Source organism: Furipterus horrens, unplaced genomic scaffold (genome assembly GCF_987537825.1).
Source record: "Furipterus horrens unplaced genomic scaffold, mFurHor1.1.pri manual_scaffold_1, whole genome shotgun sequence".
Taxonomy (NCBI): domain Eukaryota; kingdom Metazoa; phylum Chordata; class Mammalia; order Chiroptera; family Furipteridae; genus Furipterus; species Furipterus horrens.
The window spans coordinates 96,888,435-96,905,683 of NW_028327171.1; the positions used below are offsets into that span (position 1 = coordinate 96,888,435).

Consider the following 17,249-nt stretch of genomic DNA (forward strand, 5'->3'; position numbering starts at 1 on the left):
GAAGCCGGAATAGATGGAATGGAGAGTCCTGGGAGAAGTGGTAAGGACATCTTCGAGATTTTGAGAAATGACTAGTATATATAGGAATATTGAAGAATGAATATGAGAACTTCATGCATTGTGTTCTCATTGGAATCCTACTTGCCAGTGGGGGTAGTACTTGGAGTCATCTCTGAAAACCAGACAGCTGAATCCCCTTCATGGAGCTCTGGGGCCAGGGGGTGTTTTCAGTGCAGTGGAAGGCTGGCCGGCCCACTCCCTTGGGGAATGAAGAGTCCTGTACCCAGCGTGGACCCCAGGGCTTGTAGTCTTGAATTGTGCCTCAGAAAGGAGGATAATAAGAAAGTAGAAGCTAACATGGTAACTGAATGGGTAGAAAAATAGGTCTCAGAGAATGTTGCAGGGAGAATGTCGGAGATTAAAGGAGAAGGAAAATGGGTAGGGAAGAAACTGGAGGAGAAAGGATAGGAAAGAATACAAGTGTATAGTTCAAAGAGGGGGTTCAAAATATTTTTCAACTTGTTGAAAATGGATCATCCCCTTTATCCATTTGCTACAGGCACAGGCCCCAAAACCCAGGAACCTGAGCTTAAAGTAAATCAACAAAGAAACTGGTTCCTGCCTGGGTTACCAAATACGTGAAGGGATAAACACGGTACAATGTATTGAATAAAATATATTTATGTTGCCCTTCTGTAAACATCTTCCAATTCAGATTTTATTAAAATATATTCAGTATAAAGCATGTATTTTTACTGATGGGGAACTAAAGACAGCAATATTGAGGCCCGGAAAGGTTAAGTGACTTTCTCAAAGTTGCACAGTGGCTTCCTGACCTCAGTGCAGCTATCTTGCCACAGAAGGGAGGCAGCACCCAGCATGCACGCGATCTTGGCACAAACTGGAGGTGCACTTTGAGCAACGCTTCAACCCTTCTGGGTCTTGGTTTCCCCAGTGGCTGCATAAGGGTATGGACTGGATGACCCTTCACAATCTATGTTTCATCTCTAAAGAATAAGAAGGGCACCCGACGTGCCACCAACACAGCATATGTTTGACTTCTCAATACCCTGGAAAAGGGGCTTTTAAAATGTGGCCCTGGACCAGCAGCAGCACCTGGGACGTTACTAGACATGAAAATTCCGGGACCTACCTCAGACCCCACTGAATCAGAAACTCAGAGGGTGGGGCCCAGCAATGTGTTTTCATAACCTCCTAGGGGTTTTGATGCAGCTCAAGTTTGAGAACCGATATTCAGCATGTTTTCTGCCGAACATTAAAGAGAGGGTTTAACGCGCGCTCGCGCGCACACACGCACACTAGGAGGTACATAACTTTTCACTGGGGCCACTACCCCTCTTTCGCCCTCCCCTTCTCATCCATTTCCTTGCTTTTCTATCCTGGGATGATGAATGGAGGTCAGGGCAGGGCGCTGTCAAAGAGGACGCGGCAAACGCTCCCTTCCCAACCCATCCGGTGGGTCGGGGGAGGTGGCCTTGGGGCTACCCCGAGACTGGTTTCCTTATAATTTTTTCGACAACCGCTACCCCACTTTTTTGGCGGGGGCGAGTTTAATAACAATTTTGGTTTTAATGATTTTATTCAATAGTTAATTTGCAGGCTGAAGGAGACTATTGAGGGGAGGAGTGTCAGAAAAAGACTTGGGGATAAGTAACTGGGCGAAAGGAGCAATGGTCCGAGGTGAAGCTAAAGAGAAAATGGGGTTCAAGGGAAGCCTGTGGGTATGGGAGAAAGGGGACATCCCATGTGTATGGGAAAGAAAGAGAAGTTGGGGGAACGCTCAATACTAAGGCACAACAGAAAGAGGATAGGTGTCAGGAGAAAAACTGACTTTGGGAGACTTTTTTTTTCCAGCTTCCTTTCCAAGACTTTTTCTTTGCTCCGTTTTGCTCCTCCCCCTCCTCCCCTCCCGGCTCCTCTGCCCCCCTCTTCCTCCGCCTCGCGCGGTAATGGGAGGTTCCTAGGCAGGAGAAGCAAAAGAAGGAATTGTTTGCGAGTTCAGTCATCCAAAAAAGCCTCTTCCATATGGAAGGACCGGGTGCGCTGGGCGCGGCGTCCCCTGCCTTATCCTCCTGCCGGCGCCACCGCCGCAGCGGCCCCCGCTTCCTGCCGCTGGGTCCCTGAGCCCCGGCCCGCCTGTGTCAGGCGCCGAGCGCACACACATTACACACGCACACACACACACTCACGCCCGCCGCAGCCGCACGCGCCCGCACGCGCCCTCCTTCCCAAGCCGGCACCTTCTGGGTCTGGGGCTCCTTTGTTGCTCCCGCTGTGGCCGTCTCCCGTTTTGTGTGTTCCTGGGTGTCACTGTGCGGGTTGTGTGTCGGTGCAGCGTGGTGCTGTGTGACTCTCTCCGAGCCCACCACGCTGGCCCCCGGCCCCGGCTCTCCCTTCCCAGGAGCCGGCTGCACCAGAGGTGAGTCACGTCGCTGAAGTTGTTTTCTTTTCATAAAAAGTTGTGTTTATTTGTTGGTTTGGGGAGGGGAGGAGGCAAGAGGCGACCGCAGGCCGGCCACGCCAACGAAACGCCAGCGGGTAGCTGATGGGGACGCGCGGGGGACAGGAGTCAGTCCGAGCGCTCGGCCCGCGGGTCTGGCGGGGGCTGCGGCCGAGGGAGGGAGCGCCGGCGCGGGACCAAGGAATTGGGACAAGGCGGGCAGCGGGGTGCCTGGGGCGCCGCATCTCGTTCCTTGCGGGTGCGGTCTGGCCGGTGGCTTCCGGAAGCTCCAAGGGTGGAAGAAGCGCCGGGACAGCCTCCCAAACTTACCCCGAAGGTTGACACCAGTGTCCTGGCTCCGTGCGCCAGGACATGGGGAAAAGACCGCAGACCGATCGGGCAAATACACAGAACCACCCAACACCCGTTTGGTGTCTTTCGGGAGTGAGGGTTTATGGTATTGGCGTTTAAAACGGAAAACACTAACAAGAGGGACCACACAGACCGGGAGCGAAACAGCCCCAGAAGAGCATCCCTAGCTGGAGGGGTGAAAAGGAGGAAGCTGAAGTGGGGTGTCCTTGGGGTTGGGTCAGCAGTAAAAGGGGGTTTGTGTGTGTGTGTGTGTGTGTGTGTGTGTGTGTGTGCGCGCGCGCGCCCATGTGTTCGGGCGCAGCGTACTCCTGGGGTTGTGCTCTTGGAGTTTTTGTTTGTATAACTGTGAGAAGGTGGGGCAATGAACCTCTGAACAAGTGGGAAGGGGCAAGGGACCCAGGAAGAATTTTCTGCTGGGTTTTTGAAGGCTCTACTAAACTTTCAGGATGTCCAAGGTTTGTTTGCTCTTCCAGGTGATGGGTGGATTTTGAGGGATGGTGGGCAGGCAAACCTGGAGGAGTATAAGGAGCCCTGGGGATTGTTTTATTTAGTTTTGTTTTGGAGATGGGGATGGCAGTGGTAGGGTTACTTGAATGGTTGTTGTGGTCCTCCAGAGATGTGGCAGTAGAGCTAAGAATACCCAAACCGCACACCAGCAGTCCTAAACAGGCACTTTCTGGGTGTGGCGGGGTATACCGCCCCTCCCCCATCCCTTCTCAGCTAGTTCAAATGGGTTCACATACGTTTTTTGACCCAGAGTTACCTTTTCGAACGGACTAAGTGAAAAGCATATTTTGGTGTCAGGCCCTTGGGCCACCTCCAAATGCCCTGTACCCAGCTCACATTTGTCACCTAGTTCTTTGTTGCTCTGAACTTTGCAGACACTGGCCATTGAATAAATGTCATTTTCAAAAATCTTGACTGCCTGTACATTTCTGACTTATTCCATGACTAGGCCCTGAACAGGCAGCCCAGCTCTGTGATGGTTTTTTTCATCCTTCTGGTTACAGCTAATAAATCAATCCCCATTTTTTCAAGAGCAGTGTGGACAGTATTAAAACATGGTCTTGTCAGACTGAGGTGGGGGTTGGGGGAGGGGAGCTCAGGACATCTGGGTGACCTGCTCTCTGAACTTTACTTAAAGTGACTCTGAGGCATAGAGCTTGGCCATTTTGAGGTGTGTAGCAGGTTACCCAGGAACGCTTTTGAGGTCTTATAATTGGCACTTTTTAATGGTCTCATAATTGAAACCCAGAAGGTTCCCATAGTAATCTCAAAGCACCTTGGGGTCAGTGGGACAGAGGCAGGGTAGGAATAGCAGTGGAGTTATGATTTTCCTGCCAAATGATTTTCTGGAATGAGTTTATGGAAAGAGGTAAAAGTGAAAGAAGTAAGAGTTGTCTCATTGTGCCACTTTGCCGTCCCTGCTTGTCCCTGTTTATTACTCAGATTTGGCCCTTCAGGTGGCTAGAGGCTGTGTACACCTACAAAACCCCAGTATTGAGACAGCAGACACTGTCTGTTTTGTCCTCTTTTAAAAGATCTCAGACGAGTAACAGACATTTGTTACATTGTAAGAGACATTTTCTCAGGAGAATTTGCCCCAACCACTGGAGTTGACTTTGCTTGGGAGAGGAGATTGATAGAGGCCAGGATGGTTGTTGGTTCCTTGACTACATCTGGGAAGGGGACAGAGAGGACCCTGCTTAGCTGCTGACTGGTTGGCCAGCTTGTGATTAGAGGATGATTTATGCTCCTTTCCATCCTACAAAGGGGTGCAGGGATTCTCCTTACCCTTCAAGGGCTCTTTCAAGTATTTGGGCTCCCAGCTCTCTTTAGCAACTTATCTATGGTTTCCATGCCCTAAGCAGAAGTCGGTTTTACTCATGAGGTAATTTAGTTGACTTCCCCAGGGAACCCCAGGGTTTAAGCAAGGAGGGAGAGAAGTGAGGCTGGTGGTCACAGTATTTCAAAGGCCCCTAGGGGATCTGGGTTCAGATTTCAGCAAAGATGCTGATATGATTAATGAATAAGGATTTTTCTCTTTGTGTCTCTCAAACAAGTGAGAAGAAACCAATGAAGACCCAAGTGCAACAGGTAATTACTATCCAGTACTTTCTGGCCTCTGAATAAGAAAGTATTAACCTGGCACTAAAATATATTATACATTTGGAGTTTACTTTCTTTCCTTCAAACTCCAAACTTCCTTGTTGTCTGGAAAAATAAGAAAGAGGGGAAGAACATGGAAATTGGAGAGGGAGAGGAAAAAGTGATTTCTTAGATTTAAAAAAATCTATTTAGTTTAATACATGAAACTTCTTGTCATCTCCATACTTCAATATAGCAGACAGACATTTATAGCACATCAGACTGAGGGCTGGGAGTGTCTTGTGCCAGGAGAATAACCTTTCTTAGACCAAGGGTGGTTTTCTGAACTACCTCCCCCTCCCAATTTTAATGTATTGCACAAGCTTCTACTAATAATTAAAAAACTGTTTTTGAAAATTACCCACAATCCCATATATAACACAACTTGCTTTTCTTCATCCATGTGCATACATGCTTTTCACATAGTTATGATAAAAGTATAGACTCTTTTGTAGTCAGACAGCCACTCAGAAAACAGACATGTCCAATCCCACTGCTGTGGCTGAAATGACCCAGATCCTAAGAGTGCTCTCACATGAAGCCTTCACATGTAATATTTTCATCATTTGTGAGGCTGAATCAAATATTTGGGCCAGGGACTGGGATGAAGAGTGTTTGTTTTTAATCTAGAAATTCATGTTTACTAAAAGCTTTCCTAAATTGGGCTTTTGCCTCCATGGAGCCCTCAGGGTTGCTAATGGGGAGAGAAAGGGGGGAGGAAGTAAGGCTTAAAGGATCCACCTCAAGCTGGGCTCTGCCTTGGGAAACCAGGGCTGGGGGTCCTGGCTCTGCACACGGACTCCACGCCGCTGGTTGAAACCACTGAGCAAATGGATTCCGACATCTCCACTGCCACTGAATTAGACTCCCTCCACAAGCTTACCCAGCCTTTCCTGCCCTTCCTTTTATTATTCCACCATCCACATCATCTTTCTTGTCTTGCTACCTCCACACTTGTTAATGCCCTTGACAATTGTTGCTGACACATGACTGGACTGCCCACTCTCTACCTGTCATACCCCACCCATTCTCCATCAGTCCCACAAACAAGTCACCACCCACCTTAAAAACAGTCTAAGTTTACAATCCAGATTTCTTAGTGCTCTCGTAATTGGTTCTGTCCCACTTCATGATAATATCACCTCCATAGGGAGCCTTCTGCTCCGGCCTGATCCATCTGGTAGCCAACCCTTGACTTTTGCTGGGTTTATTTCTTGCTTGCTGCCTTACTACCCAAAAAACCTTTCTGTTAGCCCACCTTATTTTGTATGAAGCCAACTGATAATGTGTTCTTGAGAGATAGTTGGTGACTATTGAGATAGTTGGTGAATATTTATGGAAATGGGCTGCTGGACACATAGGTAATAGTTTTGTAATATAATCATTGTCCTTCATCCATTTTTTAAAACCCTCACCCAAGGACATGCTTATTGATTTTAGAGAGAAGGACTGATTGGTTGCCTCTCGCATGCGCCCCACTTGGGGACCGAACCCGCAACCCAGGCATGAGCCCTGACTGGGAATCGATCCCGCAACCCTTCGGTTTATGGGACGATGCTCTAATCAACTGAGCCACACTGTCCAGGACATCCTTCTTCCATTTTTCACTTCATTTCTAGCAAGGAGCCAGGTAACTGGAGACTTAAGGAAACCTCTGATCTTAGAAAAACTGCTTTTTCTTTGTTTTCTTATTTATAAAATGGGTTAATAAGGAATTACTATGGTTTGTAGCAATGTACTTTATTAAAAGCAAATACTTCATAAGTGTTTGTTTATTTGGTTGTTCAAAAGATGAAACTCTTTTCTTTTTCCTCAGTCCCAGCACAAGCTTCCCGGAACCCATGACCCATGAAGTCTTGTCAACACTCATACCATCTGAGTGAGCAGCAATGAAGTAGAAGAAGCAGGTGAGGTTTCTGCCCTCGGTATAGTATCTCTGGCCTGATGGGTCTGTCAGTTCCCATGTTTTGTGTTGCCACTTGAAGACAGAATGTTCTTCATCATTTTGTGTTGGAAGGGTTCAGCTAGAGTGGAATGTGGACTAAACACGTTCTAGTCTGGCTGAGATACATTTTAGTCAGAGCCCATGGTGGCCTCTTTCCCCTGGGATGGCCATGTGGCCCCCCCCTTCTCTGAAGCAAACTGTTGGACATATTGGGTACAAACCATTTTCTGTGGGATTTGGAGTCTACGGCTGCTGTGGAAAAGTCGTGCTTAGGTTTGGGCAGGGAAAGCCCTGTGTTTATGTCTCCGTCAGTGGTATTACAGCGAATGTCTTGTGATCCGATGTCCCGGGCAGTGTTTATCTCACAAAACCCAGAAGGATTCTGTGTCGTTCTATCTTCTGAAGGGAAGTTAGGAAATAATTTTTCTTTTCCTAATGGTGAATTTGGCCTTATCTTCAAAGAAGGCCTTTGATGTTTGGGACAGGATTATTGGGCAGTAAGAGGAAATCACAGGAGAAAGATCAGAGCCAGTAATACGCAGTCAACTTAACTTGGTTGCCAGAGAAAATGTTGAGGAAAGTCTCAACTAGTTCTCCTGGTTAGTAGCAGGAAAATACATAATATGGCCAGAGTAAGTAGGATTGAATAAAAAATAAGTCAGAAAGAGCTGAGCAGCAGAAAGTATGGCAAAGGAATGTTTATTCTCTTCTAAAATGAGTGTGGACAGCATTGGACAAGATGAGGATGATGACCTGTGTATAGACTGCAGCCTTCGTCCCTTCTACAAGCGTTTATTGAGTATTTGCTGTGTACCAGAGCCCATTCCTGTGTATCAGAATCCCATTCCTCAAGGGAAGGGAAATGCAGAGCCATGCAATTCAAACTCCAGTGTTAAAGTACCTGGACCGTGTCGATTAAGAAAGGCTTCTTGACAGAGGAGAGACAACATCTCAGGCCAAGGCTTACAGGCAGCGATGGGATGCAGTACTGAAGTGTTTTTCTAACCTTTGTCCATCATTATTTTTTCCCTGAAAATGTCCCTTTTCTCAGCAGCTGATAGGCTGAAGTATTTTTGAGACGGGAGATTTTAAGTTCAGAGTAGTTTAATTTTTATTTTTATTTTAGGAAAGTTAAAGTCTCTGCACTGAATATAGAATCTCAGAAACATGACTACTAGATAGGTTTCTAAAACCAGTAACTGAATAGCTTTCATGGCAAAAAGGACAAATGTGTAATTTTTTTCCCTCATCTATGTGAGGTTTTAGCTGAGAATTCTAGAAAGCCTGAATTCAGCTTTTTACTTATCAATTCCATTTGCCCTTTGCTCTACTGTCTGGGGTAGGTTTGCTCGGCTCTGAAATCATTCCCAGAGTAGCAAGTGAGGAAACATTTTTTTTAGGGACAAATAAAAGTCACATGGCTCTGCAATTGCCCAGGAACCTCCTTGGCTGCTGAGAGCTAACTGTCACACAGGATGGGAATTACAGGTAAGAGGAGGAGGGTATGTGGAACCGGCTGGCCTTAGAGGGCCCCCCAGGCTGGGCTGGAATTGGATTCTTGACGAGAGCCCTCTCTGACCTTCCCTGGCTCTGCCAACATTTTTCCAGATTAGCCCCAGCCAAGTGCCTTTACTAGTCTGAACTTACCTAACATTATAATCCCAGCAGGTTTATTAGGTATGGGTCACAATTCATTGAAGAGGAAAATTGGGGGGTTCTGGCTTTATTGCTTTTCTGGAAAAGCAGATTATTTCATAAGTCATCTCCCCCATTAGACTCTTTCTGCTTTCTGTCTAACGACAATTATCCCCCAGTGCTATTACTGTAGCCCTTCCTTTGTATGTACCTGTGCCCATGTGAACAGGGTTTTATAATGCGACCAGTCAGCACAGTGCCATCTTTTGCAAGTGAGCCCACATGAAGTGATGGAAATTCACAGCTGTTTACCTCTGTCATTATGAATGGATGTTTTGTAGTGAACAAGTTCTATGAACATCTGCTGTGTTACAGCCACGCATTCGATTTTAATAGCTCTTCCAATGTGCGGGCCTTGGAACCAGTCACCTGCAACCCTCCCCTGACACTGTTGGTGGTCTGCCATCATGAGGGCTGCGTCAGCTGCAGGTGAAAGCCCCACAGTCAGGTGCTTTTGGTTCTATAGCCTTCTGTTGCAGGGATGGAGGCTGGGTAGTTAGGCCTGGCTTTCTCCTGTCCGGACTGTGGCAGCTTGCCAGCAAGTTTCACTGGGTGGTCTTTGACAATGGGAAAGAAGAGGGGTGGGGAGCTCAGCTCTCCTGCCCAAAGGGAACAACAAGGTTGGCAACCAATCCGCTATCGCTGAAACACCACAAAGGTCTTGAGTTTTGGTGAAAAGAGTGGAACAGGTTGCTGAAGCCAGTATTGTGATGGTGTTCATTTTTGTTTCTCCAAATTTACAAATGAAGCCTTGCATTTAGTGTCATACCTCTCTCCCAAGAGATTAGCACACAGGAGCAGCAGGCCACCTTCATCATGGGAGGGAAGAATTATCACCCTGTCACTCAGAATAAACTGTGGACCTGGAGGGCAGGCTGAGACTGGGGAATCTCAGTACCAGTGAGGCAGCCTCTGCCATCTTCCAGTGATGTGGAGAGCGATAGCCACCATGTAGTGAGCACCTACTGTGTGTCCAGCCCTGTGCTTGGCCCTGCAAGCATTGCCCCTGAAGGCCCGTGGAGATGGGCATTATCATCGTATTCTGCAGATGAGGGAGCTGAAACTTAAATAATTGTAGTGACTTGTTCTGGTCACACAGCTGGGGAGGGGCTAGGCCAAGATCTTTGTGGAAGGTTGCTGACTCCAAAACTTAGGCTTGCAAGGAAAAAGTAAGGCCCAGACCATCTCTTCCTCCACAGCAGAGCTCCCTTCATTTGGGGGAGCTATCTATTTTGCAACAAAGTGTAAAGGGCAGGGGGGCCTATTACATGACTTGCTGTAAGAGATACACAGGGGAGCCTGGGACCACCGCTGGGAGCTTTTGACGTGCTCAGGGCAGCAGCACGAGGAGGCCAGGCTTTGTGAGCAGGCAGGGCAAAAACCGCCTCCGCCTTGGGTCTCATCTCAGGACATGTCTCCTGACATTTTGTTTTTACCCCTGGGACATCGTCTGAATTGGCTGTCTCACTTTCTGCTTCACTCTAGATGCCAGCTGAATCCCATTGCTCCCTGGGTGTCTACAAGTCTGATCAGGCAGGTCCTCTGTGCCCCAGGTAGAGGTGGAGAAGGCATTTGACCGAGCAGATACTTTCGCTGGTCAGGAGAAGTGGCAGCTTGCACAGGAAAATACCCCAAGGAAGGAGGCAGCAGCTTTGACAGACAGGTAACTGACAGGAGAGGGTGCCTTGCAGGCACACACTCCCAGGGCAGCCAGCAGGAAGAATTCTACAGGCAGTTACCTGCAGCAGAGCGAAGCGAAACCAGCCTCTCCCTCCCGGCTGAGGAGCATGGCGGAGGCTTGGCTGTGGAGGACGTGTAGTTACCCCCATTTCCTTGTTTTTCTTTAACAAACATGTAAAGCCCAAAGCTCGGACGTTCTGGGTTAAGGTGGGAACACAGGACATCAGGGTTTAAGATAGAATTATGTGACCAACGAGTTGGGTAGCTGAGAGGAAGTCATGGAAACTCTCTGAGCCTTCATTTCCCCGTCCACACAAGCTGCTTCCTCAGAGCGCTGTGAGGAGGCCATGAGATGGTACAAGGATCAGTTGGTTTGCAGGGTTTCTGCACACCACAAACACCCATGGCCTCCGGCGTCTGTGCCCACCCACAGTGAATTAGGACCGGGACATTCTAAGGAACAGGTCAGAGTCTGAGTGCAAGGGCTGCGTCCACTTCTGTGATGTTTCTCTGTTCTAAGGGGAGCCTGGCTGGAGTCGGGTCAGTCCTGTCGCCAGAGACCCGTCCAGGCCACTCCAGCTAACTTGCCTTTTTCTCCATGGTGGGAAGAGACCGTGAACGGTATCAGGGTCCTATAAGAGTTGGGAGAGGAAAAGATCTTCTGGCGGAGGGATCCTGGTTAACATTCTTCCTGAGAGAGGAAGGAACAGTGGAGTCTGGGGATGGTCTGGGGGACCCCACCAGAGAAGACTGAAGTTTGAAGTGAAGCTTGTTAGGAAAAGGGTGAAGTGCTGGAGAAAGATGGCTCCAGGAGGGAGCAGTATTTCTGGGGCCACTTTCAGGTTGAGGATTGTGTGGCATCCTGGTTAAGGGGGACTTCAGAACCAGACAGACATGGATTTGAACCCTGGCCTTGCCAGTCACTAGGTGTATGTCCCTGGGTCAGTTACCTAAACTAAACTGAGAGCCCGGTTTCTTAAGGTTGTTGCAAAGAGGAAGCAAGATACTGCATATTAAGCAAATAAAAGGTATTGTGAGCATTCAGTAGAACATGGCTGTTATTAGTGAAAGAAGAGAAAAGAAAAGAGGGACAGAATGAAAAAAGGGCTATTGATAGATTGGGCAGCTAGAGGGATGAGTAGGTGGAAGGCTGTGCTGATGGAACCCTCACTGGTCCAAGGTCTACAGAGAGAAAGGCGTGAAAGGCAGGGCGAGGGAGGAGCCCACCGCGGGGCAAGGCCCAGCCCTGAGAGCACCACTAGGTAGTAGTCCTCAGACCTGGTCACTGCGAAAGACTTCACATCCAGCCTTCTCTGCATCTGCCCTAATTCAGTGTCTTTTGTTCTACCCGTTAGGCTACAAACCTGCGAGTCATCTCTGGCTCTGTACTTTCGCTCATATTCCACCTTAAGTTGGCAAGTGGTACTAGCTTTACCTTAAAATCATATCCAGAGTCCTGCAACTTCTCAGCGCCCAAGTCTTCCATTGACATCTCCTACCTGGACTATTGCAGGAGCTTCCTTAGTGTTCTCCCTGCTTCCAGGCCCCAGACCTCCCTGTCCCGTAGGCTATTTATAGAGAAGTTAAGTATCAGCTTCCAAAAGAGAAGCCAGAACGCTCCATGACACCGTTTCATTTGGAGACAACTCCAAGCACCTTCACTGCCCTCGGCAACACTCCTTGCCCGTCTGCCCTGTCTTTCCTCTTCTCCCCCACCCTGCCCACTCCCAAGGCCACACTGGCTTCCTGCCTGCTCCTCCAACTAGCTGAGCAATCTGCCTTCTCAGGGGCTTTGCACTTGCTTTGCCCCCTGCCTGGAAGGCTCTTTCCCTGACATCTGCACAGTCCTTCCCTCACTTCACGAAGGTCCCTGACCACCCTTTATTAAATTGCACAGCCACTGCCATTCCCGCTCCTTCAGACTAAATTTTCCTCAGTGTTGTTATCCTCCCAACATATATCTATTTGTTCATTTGCTTATTGCCTGCTTATCCTTTAGAGTGAAAGATACATGAGATCAGGGACTTTGTTTTGTCTTTCACTCTCTTCCCAGTGCCGAGAATAGAATCTCACATGTAATTGGTGTTCAATTTTTTTTTTTTTTAACTAATCTATATGGGTCTTCTGAATCTCAAAGAGGCGAATGAGCTTCAAGCAAAATGAAATAGTTACTTGCAGAATTATGTAAGAAAAATGCATTCTGGGTATGTGTTATAGGGCTATGTGGGAGAAACAATCCTAGGAACATCAGAGCGTCTGTTTTAGAGAAGCCGGGAAGCAGGGCGTGAGGCTGCAGCAGACATAGCCCAGTTCCTCCCTCTTCCCCAAGGCAGCTGACTTCAGGAACGTCGGCAGGTCTGCCAGCTGTGCCATGTAGAAGCAGAATGTAAGAATGGATGCCCCCCTGGCCCTTCCACATCACTCACTTAAGAAGAATGTATTGAACGTCTGCCTTATGCCCAGCACTGGGCAAGGCCTGGCTAGGAAATGCAGAGAAGCCCAGCACATCCTCTTACCCACCAAGAGCATAGAGCCTAGTCGTTCACCTGGGGTCTCCTAACTTCCTGGGCCGTCTACTGGGCTGCCCCCTTCCTGCTAGCACAGCACCTGCGTTGCATTGGAGCTCTGTTGAATCTAGTTTGGGTCCACAAGCCAGGGACATGAGGAACATGGGATGATTTTAAGAACAGTTCAGTCCCCACAGACATTAGGGCCTGGGGGGAGGGGGTTGTCAGGCCCCCTGCTAGGCACACGGGCCACAAAGACGGTCTCTGCTGTTGGGGAGCTGACAAGCGTGGAAGGAAGAAGAACAGCATGTTTGGATGTCTGCCCTCAGGGGACAGATCTGACTTCAGATTGCATCTCAGCCATTTCTGACTTAGTTTGAGGTTTGGAAGCTGAGAGAGAATAAAAATAGGGATAAAGATCCCAAGAGGTCTTGTGCTGACAACAAATGTGTTTGAGAAACTATGCTTCCAAAGTCTCCAGGTCAAACATCTACAGCACCTCGGAGAGCTATGGAATGGCCCAAGCCGCCTCCTCTAGGTTTTTTAATTTTAAGATTTTATTTATTTAGTTTTAGAGACAGGGGAAGGGAAGGAGAAAGAGAGGGAGAGAGACAGTGCAAGAGAAACATTGATAGGTTGCCTCTTGCACACCGTACCAGGGGTCAGACCCAAAACCAGGTACATGCCCTGACTGGGAATCGAACAAGCAACCTTTCAGTTTGCAGGACAACACCCAACCCACTGAGCCACACCAGTCAGGGCTTCTTTTTTAACTTAAAAAAATAAAATAAAGTTAATAGGATTTTAAAAAAAGTACTTTAGTTTTACAGAAAAAATTAAGTGAAAATTACAGAGAGTTGCCACATACCCCTCACTCCCCACCAGTTTCCCATATTACTAACATGCTGGTGTAATTTTGTTAACGGCTGACGAGCCAATGTTGACACATTGTTATTAACTAAAGCCATAGTTTACATTAAAACTCACTTTTTGCATTATACGTACAGTCTGTGGATTTGACAAATGCATAGTGACACGTCCACCATTACAGTATCATACAGAATAATACTGCCTAAAATCCCCTATGCTCTACTCTTTAGCCTTCCTTCCTTCCCTCTCCCAAAACCCTGGCCACTATTGCTGTTTTTACTGTCTTCATAGTTTTGTCTTTTCCAGAATGTCATATAGTTTGAATCACGCAGTATATAGTCATATAGTCTTTCCAGGTTGGCTTCTTTCAGTTAGCTGTCTCCTGCAGTTGTAAACATGGCCTTCTCCCCAAACCCCTGCGCGGCGCGCACGCGCGCACACACACACACACACACACACACACACACACACACACACACACACACACACACACACACACACACACACACACACCCACCCACCCACCCCCGTCTATCGGCTTCTTTCAGTTAGCTGTCTCCTGCAGTTGTAAACATGGCCTTCTCCCCAAACCCCCTGCGCGGCGCGCGCACACACACACACACACACACACACACACCCCACCCCCGTCTATCCAGCTCCCACCGCCGAGGAGGGGCCCGGCGCCCTGTGCTGAGACCCACCTGAGCAGAGGCTGCAGTGCCGTTCCTTTATCCCCGTCCACTGAGCAGGCCTGGCCCTGGCGCTACTGGAGTTTAGCCCAGGCTAGTAAATTGTCAGGAGTTGCCTGTGTTTTGGTTCCACATCTGGAAGTGTCAGCTGTGCAGACCTTCCCATCCCGTTCCCAAATAGACAGTAGGAGCACCGGGCTGTTTGCCTTCCTCCTCCGTAGTTTGTTTTACTTGCTTTGGAGCCCTGGACTAGCAGTGGGGAAGTGAGCGCCCCCAGGCAGCAGACCTCCTTCACACCACATCCTGTGGGGGCCACCACCCGCCCGCAGGTCAGCTCAGGTCCCAGTAGTGTCTGTGCTGGGCCCTGGGAGTGGCAGAGCCCTGGGGCCTGTTTTGTGGTCATTCAGGAGGAAGACCCACCAGATGCAAAGGAATGGAGAACATTTTCTCTGCCAAGACACGCTGCCCTCTCCAGCCAGCCTCACAAACTAGGACTCCTTCGGAGCTTGGTGACAGGAGCCTCAGTATGCAGTAGTGCTTGGCAGTCCTTCTGGGCAGTGAGGCCCTTTGGGGGCTAGGTGATGATGGGTTTTATAGCTGAAGCAAAAGAAAGGTCTTCTCCAACCCCACTCCAGCTCTGGACCCCTGTTAGGAGAAAGGACAGTGCATATGAATGTCGGCCATGTGGCTCACCCAGTTGAACCAGGTTGGAAATTTCCAGGCGCTGAGGAAAATGGTACTAGGTAGAGTTCTAACGCTGGGAGCAGGGACTGAGCTTGGGGCTCTGCTTCCATGGCTTCCTGTTTGGAATAAACAGAGCTGAGGCCAGCTGGTACCTTCTCATGCTGAAGGACACCAGCCAGGTGTGTCAGAGTTCAGCCTGAGGGAGGAAGAAGACTCATTGGCCCCCTCAGGAAGGGCACATTCCATGCTCACGACCTGAACCCACACCATCTCCTCCTCTGGTTAGCTTTCTTGCCTTAGCCTGCCCTCCAGTCAGGAGCCTGACCACTGACTGCCTAAGTGCTCTGGACTGCCATTCAGTGGCTCTACCTAGTTGTCCCCCGTGCAAGTGAAGACTAATTACAGCCGTCCCAGATTTGCCACTAAGACTGTGAGCACTAATGCAATGGAGCATTTAAAGCTCTTTACACTTTTCTGGGGATGACACTCTGCAGGCCACGAGTTCTTGCTTTTATTGTTAATTTTGTAATCGGGGTAGAGCCTCCGGGTCCTCGGCTTCCTGGGTCTAGCTCCAGAGTCCGGGAGTCTGTAACAGTGATTTCTGACCGTCAGCGCTTCCAGAGGCCTTGGCCATGGCCTCAGTTTGTCTGGGGAGGCAGAGGATAGAGAACAGCAGGATCACGTGAGTGTGAGCCCTGTGTTCCTTACCAAATCCAGCCTTTATCCCTCGATCACTCCTCACATTCTGTCCCCAGGAGGTCCAGTGAAAGCCCTGAGAAAGAATCCCAGACTGGCCTCTCTAGGTACCTGCCAGGGAGTGTGTGTCCGGGGGCAGGGGCCACAGCTTCTGAACCAAAAGGTAAATATGTGATCGGACAAATCATTTCTTTTTCTCCTGATTGGTGGTGGGGTGGGATGGAGTGCCTCAGAAAGGTTTTCATAAATAGCCTTTATATTTATAAAAGTATAAATTTATAAACGTGATGGCTTAAAACATCATTTTTAGCATAAGGGATGGCATTCTGTACAGCAGGGGCCGTGCCCGAACCGTGAGCAGGGCGGTCGCTCGTCAGAGTCGGATGTGCAGGGAGGCTGGTGTGTGCCTGGCTCGTTTAGGAGCTTCAGCAAGTGTTGGTGGAAGGAACTCTCCAGTGCAGTCTGGGTCTTCTCTAGTCCTTCCTCTCCAGAACAATCTGAAGAAACCTGGGTCGGGTTCCAGTTTTACCCACCGCCCACCTACTCTGCTCTCTAGAAAAAGCAGGGCTTCCTGGCATGGAGCAAGGAGGCTCCTTAAAAACAAAGTTCTGTGTGCTTCCGAAGTCAGGAGGGGAAGGGGAACAGAATGCCCAGCTGAGATGGAATCTCAGGCAGGCAGAACTAATTTTCATCACCCAAGGAAAGGAGCCAGATGCCAGTGTTGACGCCTGTGGTCTGGATGGAGGAAAAGCAGAGACCTTGTTCTCATCCCAGCTAAGATGAGATGTGGTACCCTTCCCGAGGCTGGGGAGTTCTGGCGCGTCTCCCTCCTGTGAAGAATGCCATTCATGGAAACTCGCGACCCCCTGCAGCCTGCCTCTCTTCAGTCCCTCGAGGGTTCGCACTGAGCCCCAGTGAGGAGCCCTGCTGAGAGCAGCACTTGTGCGGCCTCTTCAGCGGTTTCCACGTGGGCCCCGGACATGCTTGTAACCATTCCAGAGCGGCCTTGCAATTGCTCAGCCCACAGGTTATTGAGCACTGTGCCTGCTGCCCTCAAGATACTTCCAGCCTAGCTTTTGCATATTTCCCAAATCCAGCCAGGAGGGCCACTCTACATTGAATTGCACTGCCCACACTCTCTCATTAACAGAGTGCTTGGCTCAGAAGGAAGTGCTACGTGGTCACCATTGTTATCATCGTGAGCATTAGTACTTTGGCTTGGATAAGCTGCTGGTTTATAATTCTTTCCCAGCAGCCCATATTCTTAGACAATTTGGCTACTCAAAGAGTTTTGTCAATGATGGTATGTTGGAGGGTTTTGTAGGTGGAGAAATGGAGACCCAGAGGAAAGGAGGGGTCTTTCACCTGGACCTCAAGGCCCATGCACTCGGTTGTCTCTGCAGTCAGGGAAAAGCCAGGCAGGGCTGGGAACATGTTGTTGGTGAGGTGTCCTCGGGGTCCTGGGGAGGACCTGTCTGGACAGAGAAGCCCCATAAAGGATA

At 49.0% G+C, this 17,249-nt stretch overlaps 1 protein-coding gene and 1 long non-coding RNA gene across 6 annotated transcripts in view; one reads left to right on the plus strand and one right to left on the minus strand.

The window, feature by feature from the left end:
- LOC150021550 (uncharacterized) overlaps positions 1-2,711 on the minus strand; it is a 55,483-nt gene extending 52,772 nt beyond the window's left edge. The window contains exon 1 of the long non-coding RNA XR_016511144.1: positions 2,262-2,711. This is a non-coding gene — a long non-coding RNA (uncharacterized LOC150021550). The remainder of the gene's footprint in view (positions 1-2,261) is intronic.
- The window catches only part of BOC (BOC cell adhesion associated, oncogene regulated), a 71,238-nt gene continuing 56,002 nt past the window's right edge, over positions 2,014-17,249 (plus strand). For 2 of the 5 annotated variants that reach the window (XM_090276626.1, XM_090276665.1), the window contains exons 1-2: positions 2,014-2,440; positions 6,798-6,888. The gene's annotated coding sequence lies outside the window, so the exon portion shown is untranslated. Of the gene's footprint in view, positions 2,441-4,896; positions 4,931-6,475; positions 6,612-6,797; positions 6,889-10,106; positions 10,285-17,249 lie in introns of those variants that run through there. The other 3 variants (XM_090276636.1, XM_090276647.1, XM_090276655.1) reach the window with 3 other exon arrangements.